The sequence below is a fragment of the Calonectris borealis genome, unplaced genomic scaffold (genome assembly GCF_964195595.1).
Source record: "Calonectris borealis unplaced genomic scaffold, bCalBor7.hap1.2 HAP1_SCAFFOLD_96, whole genome shotgun sequence".
Lineage (NCBI taxonomy): Eukaryota > Metazoa > Chordata > Aves > Procellariiformes > Procellariidae > Calonectris > Calonectris borealis.
The window spans coordinates 175,731-182,511 of NW_027441487.1; positions in this window are offsets into that span (position 1 = coordinate 175,731).

Genomic DNA, 6,781 nt, shown 5'->3' on the forward strand with positions numbered 1-6,781 from the left:
CCCATGTCACAAAGGGGCAGTCATGCGGCACCCGCCCGGCGCTTGTGAGCTCACCTGGCCAGGCCTTGGTATCCTGAGGAGCGGGTCAGCGAAAGCTAGTTGGGCTGAGCTGGCCTTCGGGATAACTCGGCTCCTTCCTTTGCTACTTGCGTGCCTACTTTTCCCAACCATTTATCGTTTACTGCCCGCTTCTCTGCAACTCCCATCCTCTTTCAAAGGTGATTATGATTTGACTTTCAGGACAGATCATAGAGTAGGTAGATACGGGATAAAAGTAGCGGCTGGTCTATACCTTCCGAGCTCTAGGCTTAGCTATTACACCTTTATAGGCTGGCCAGGGCTATGGGCTGTCAACTGGAGTCCTGTGACAGGGTCAGTAGGGCCATCAGCCTGCAGCTCTGCAGCAGTTACAGGTACCGCTGGAACACTTTGGATAGCGGATGCTGTTGTGTAGGTTGTGCTTGGGGGGGTTTTAATCGTTTTATTGAGCTACAATTATTTCTTTGCCATCAGGTGACGGGATTGGCGCTGATCGTCTCTTTCTGGAGCGCGTCCTGACATCCTTTGTCATCCCAAACTTTCCCCTCTGTTCCTGAGAGGAGCGATGGCTGCAATGGGGAATGACTCCCGTGAGTAACGGCTTCACCAGCAGGCTTGGACTTTGTGAATCCCTAAAGGCAACGGACGTGGCTGGTGCTCCATCCCTGAACGTGGATGTGCTGACAACCTAGAGTGAATTCTGGGGTGTTTCCTGAGAGCAGCCAGACTTACCCAGGCGTTTTCAATTCGACACAGGAAAATGCATTTTGTCACTCCTCTGCCACTATGTGCAAGACTTTGAAAGATGGCATTGCTCGTAGAAAGATCTGACGTCAGTAGGGTTACTTTCTGTGCTAGGGACTTGCTTGTTTTCATCAAGTTACAATCGGGAAAAGGGAAGACTTGCCCTGATAATCCAATTCAAGACTCTGGAGGGAAAGGAAGGTAGCCCGAGGCACAGAAATCAGAGTGTGGGTTTGTTGGACTTCCAGCAAAGTAAGCAGGGGAACAGACTATTTTCCAAAACTGTTTCTTGCGATGGCAGTGTCAGGCTTCCCCCGATGTTTCTGTGTTGGAGGTTAGAGCTGGTTGTCCTGGGTGCTCCTGTACAGAACTCGACTTTTCAAATAGGCTTTCAGGCAACAATATCATCTCATCTCTTTTCAAATGTCATTTCCCTGCAGTCATTGCTGAGGAAATGGCTCCGCCACAAAGGATCCTCTGTCCCCCGGAGAAGATTTGCATGGAGTGGCAGCAAAGACAGAGAGCTGGAGCAGGACTCCATAACCTGGGCAATACCTGCTTCCTCAACTCCGTCCTGCAGTGCCTGACGTACACTCCCCCTCTGGCCAACTACCTGCTCTCTCGTGCGCACGGCCAGTCGTGTGAGTACTTTTATGAACTTCTCCTTGTAAATTTGTCGGGCACTTCCCAAGGATTCCCAGAATCTGGAATTTGATTTAGGAGAAAAGCATCCCTTCTTTGTCAGCCCCCCGAGTTGGTGTTCTTTGAACTCTCAAGCTAGAAGCCTCTTGTCCTACCTAGGTGTGTTCATCTTCAGAAAGACACCGCTTTCTAGCCCTGGGTCTCGGGCCCTTTTCCTGCACGTTAAACTCTCTTTGCTTATTGCACAGAAAACTTCTGTCAATTAAGCATCCCTCTGAAGACAGTTTTCTATGCACTAAAATGTCCCGGGCTTGTTGGCACATTGGCACCTTGGCAGAAGAGTGGAGACTGTTCTTACAACTTCAAGATCTCCGTTAGGTTTGCCATTGCTATGGTACTTTGCTAACCTGAGAAGCTTGCTTCCCTCCCTCCCTCTTCAGGTCGTCAGCAAGGCTTCTGCATGATGTGCATAATGGAAGCGCACGTTAACGAGGTCCTGCATTCTTCAGCCAGTGCCATCCAACCTAAGGCTGTCATCCGGGTCCTCAGAAGTAAGTCATTTCAGGTGCTTTTACACGTTTCTTCCCTTCTTGTCAGAGAGAACTATTAACAACTTCTGTCTTAGGAATAGGAGAACATTTCCAGCCTGGCATGCAGGAAGATGCCCACGAGTTCTTAAGCTACACTATCAATGCCATGCAGAGAGCTCGTCCGAGTGGAAGCAGCGAGTAAGCACAAGCAAATTACCTTTGCAGTGTTCCTGAGCCCTCTGGACTCCTTGATGTTCTCCCATCAAGGAAACCCTATGCCCAGAGTTTTCACACAAAGCAAAACTCTTGGAGGAGATAACTCTCTGCCTTACGATTTGTTTCCAGCTTGGGCATCTCTTCTCAAGAAACTACCATCGTCCATCAAATATTTGGGGGCTTTCTGAGATCCAGAGGTAATTTTTAAAAATATTACCGTCCTTAGAATCATCTCTGGCTCCTTCTCTCTTTGCGGTAAACAAACTTCTAGTTTCTAGTATGCAGCAGTATGTCCAGTGCCTCTAAAGTAGTATGTGTTGGTTGTTGAAACGGGCAGAGTTAGTCTCCTTCCCAACCTGAGAAGCATTTCTCTTTGCCTTCCAGTAACGTGCTTGAGCTGCAAAGCCGTTTCCGACACCTACGAAGCATTCCTTGATATTCCTTTGGATATCAAGGTAAGATGGTTTGAAATTGTGGTGCACAATGTTTCAAGACCCCTGCAGGGGGCCTAGTTTATCTCCAGTAAGCTCCGTTGATTTAAAACTGTGGGCTGTTACCACGCAAGAGCTTGGTGCTGGATGGGGAGGGAACCGGGCTTCTGTGCTCCTTCGGTGGAAGTCCTGTAAACGGCCGCCCCGTGCTGGGTGTCAGCTGGCAGAGAGTAAGGATGGCATCTACAGCCCTGGTGACACTGCCATACCACCCTGCTTTGGACTACCTCAATGCGCCTCTGATTGCTGCTCAGATGGCTTTGATTGCTTTTGCCATTTTTGACCATGCTACCACAGGCAACTCTGGTACCGCCCAGGGGTAGCTCTTTCTTGGGATAACGCTGGCACCACACGGGTAGCTATTTCTTGGGATTTTGGGTTTCCAGGAGCTTAGCGCTCTCCTTTCTTTCTCATCCAGGCAGCCTCATCTGTCACTGAAGCTCTGGAAGACTTTTTCAAACCTGAGCAGTTGGATGGTGAAAATGGCTATAAATGTAGCAAGTAAGATTATTACTAATGACATCTTCATAGTAGATACTGGGTTACGGTATTGCATGTCCGGGAGCCCTAGTTACATTTTGACTTAATTGAGAAACACAGTCATGAGACAGCCTGGGTTTTTTCTTTTTTTTTCTTTCCCATACAACTAATCCACCCGAGTCATCCGGAACTTGGAAAATAATGCACTTGTTTCTAACACGGGTAATTTTTTTCCCTTCTGCCTGAGTATTTGGAAAGCTTTGATGAGAATTTTCTTCCTGGCATTGTCTGCCCTGGAGGTGGTCAACCTTCCTAGCTATGAAGTTGCCCGCTGAACTACCCCCATGGCCAGAAGGGAGAAGACACGTCCCATACGCAGTGGTGAGCTGAAGCGAGGAAGAGCTCTGGACAGTGATTTGGCAACAGCAGCTGCCTCGAGAAAGCAATCAACAGTTCCATTTCCAAGGCTTTTTGGATGCTTGCGTCTCTGTCCAGGAGACCTCAGTCCTCAGAGCAATAGCAGCCCCTGCCGGCTCTCTGAACAGTGTCGTTCCTAGTTCTTGTAAAGACTGTAGACTGCTGCTCTCCAAAGTGAGCCACCCTAGACCGAAGCTACCTTCCGTGAGAGCGTACGGACTTAAGGGGTCTGAAATGCAAACCTGCGCATACGATAGTTGGGCAAAACAAGCCTTAACGCAACCATACGTGGATGGGGGGTGAAGCGGGGAGAAGATTGGTTGCAACAGTTGGGTCTGTGCTTGTTTTCAAGGTGTGAACAGCTGGCCACTGCGTCCAAGAGGCTTGCGATACATCGCTCCTCCAATGTCCTGACAGTGTGCTTGAAGAGATTCGATCCTTTCTCTGGCAGAAAGATTAGCAAGGTACGTATACAAGTGCACTGCAACTTTGTCTGCTTGGAAGGAGACCTTTCCCGAAGGAGAACCCTTTTTTGGAAGTTGTTAATGTCTGCACACGATGGCTATCGAGTGCAGCTGCCTAAGAAAAATCAATGCAATAGCTCTGGTAGCTGTGCCTTGCTCTTTCCCTTGTGGCAAGAGGAAAGTTCCAATGCGAAGATAAGCACTCCGCTGTGCTCGTAAAGAGCTGGTTTGGCCGAGAACAGTTTGCTGCCACTTCAATGACGAAATGGCAATGCCTTTTTTTGATGAACCGAGAAGATCTATTTCTATACCTCTAGCCTGTGTTTGGTGGCAAGGTTTCCTCAGGCTGCTTCCTAAAGACTCTCAGGATAACTTTTAGTCTTCTCGGTCTCTCTTTAGCTTGTGCAGTATCCGGAATATTTGGACCTTGGTGCATACATGTCTCAAGCGGCTGGAGAACCACTCCTCTACTCCTTGTATGCTGTCCTGGTACATGAAGGTTCCAGCTGTCAGGCAGGACACTATTACTGCTTCGTGAAGGTAAAAGTCAACTCTGCGATTTGCGTTGGCGCATGGTGTCCTTCAGTGGTGTTCTCTCTGTGTTTTTGTTTTAAAAATCCTGCAGTTCATCTAAAGATAGCGTTGCCTTTCTTTGCAGGCCGGCGATGGACGGTGGTACAAGATGAATGATGACTCTGTAGGTCTTTGTGACATCAAGACGGTTCTCCGCCAGCGTCCGTATTTACTCTTCTACGCCAGGTAATAACAAGTGTGGAAGGGTGTTCCGAATACACTCCCTCTCCTGTTACTGATCGTGGTGGTGGTGTTCTCCTGTGGTGGGTTTTGCTTTCTGTCCTAGGAGAGAATGACTGTTTGTCTAGTTAAGTTCTGTCTGTTCTGCAGTTTGCCCGCTCCTTTCTTCTCCCTCCTTGTCCGGCACTAAACTCTTGCGCTGGTGTAAGTTGCTGGCTGTCTGCTCTCTGAGACTGGCTAGCTGCGAAAAGAGGCGAAATGGAGGTCCGAGAGGGTATAAAGATGAGTTACTGCTCTGAAAGGGACAGACGTGGCTGGAAGACCGTGATCTCATTTCCAGCTTCTAGCGCTGGTTCAGGCTTCTGCGTGTCACACCAAGTGCTGCCAGACAATGAAAGGATGAGACTGAAGGCACGAGGAGGCTGCGAGAACAACCCTAGACTAAGATCACTGTTGTTTCTCCAGGCACCATGATCTGAGCCCTGGAGCAGGTGCTGAATGCCAAGAGACAAAGAGCACTTGTGGGGCAAAGCTGGATCAAGTGCAGAAGAGTCCATTTTCTGGCGTCACCGTGGGACTGAGGAATCAAGAAGGTGGAGAAAATATGCAGAGGACCCAAAGGAAGAGACAAGCACGGGACTCTGCAGGAACTCCCCCTCAGCGCTGCGGCAGGAAGAGAGCGCGCTCTGACTCTGAGCAGGGGGGGAAGCTGAACAGAAGCCAACCAGACTGTCGCCTCCCAGCCCAAGGCGCACTCGCCACGCAGAAACGCAGAAGCGCGCTCCCCGTCAGCCGGCGCCTGGCAGTGGGAACCTGTGCAGCTCTTCCCACAGGGAAAGAAACAGCCCCCGTGAATGGCAGAAGCTCCAGAGGGGAAAGCGTGCACGGCTTGAGCGGCCACAGAGCAGACACGCAGCCTGGCTCGGTAGGTGAGCAGCAGCCGGGGAAATACTCACTTGGACAACGTGCGCTCCCACCAGTGCCGGTTCACCCAGAGCCTGCAGGCTCTGGCCAGGCACCTGGAAAACAAACGTGCAGAAAGAGGAAACACGCCTGTGCAGAGGGGGATGAAAGTGCACCCAAAAGAAAGCGGTGAAAGGCAGAAGCGAGCATTCTGGTGATGCAGAATTGAAAAAGAAATGCAAGAAAGTGAAGAAGAAAAAGAAATCCAAAGAGAACTCCGGAGAGGAGGACTAAAAAGTAAGCATTTGCAGCATCACCAGCAAATGTTGCCTCACTCTTTGCCACGTGTTTCAGGTGCATGGCTTATGGACAGAAGCGTTCAGTACTTGTGACGGAGCTTGCCATCACAACCTGCAATTTACCATCAAAGGCCGCAGACAAACATTATCATAAGAATGCTAATCATCAAACTTGACGTTTAGGATCGAAACAATAAAATTGCATCATAACCAAACCCAGTCCTAAGTGGTGCTTCTGATTTCTGTAGAGAGTTTGACCATGTGAGAAAGAACAGAGGGCTTTGGGGTTTTTTTGAAATTTTTTAACTCGAGACTTCCTTCATGAAAGCACCCGTGTGATCCAGAAGGGTGGAAGCTTTCTACACCTACTGAGCATATTAAATTAGCACGCAGAGATCTCAGGGAAAAAAAATGACCGGGAACAGAGCATCTTCAGCGCTGCTCGATTAGAGGCTCGGGTCGCCTTTGTGTGATTCAGGTTGTCTTCTCCAGCTACTCAGCCACCAGTAACATCACAAGCACCTGAAAAAGCAACGGGCTAGTTCCTGCCACGAATGACATCACAGGCACCTAAGCAGGCCATGCGTCTTTTCCTATCTAGCTGCTACTCAGTCACAAGTGATATCACCTGCATCTGCACAAGTGATTTAAAAACTCCTACCCTATCCATTGCTCAGCAGCAAGTGACACCACAAGTACCTGCAGCAGAAGCCAGGTACCTGCTCCTTTCCCGTCAGCTGCTCAGCCACCAGTGTCTTCACAAGGACCTGCACCCTCACTTTCCACATGCCATCTTTGTCACC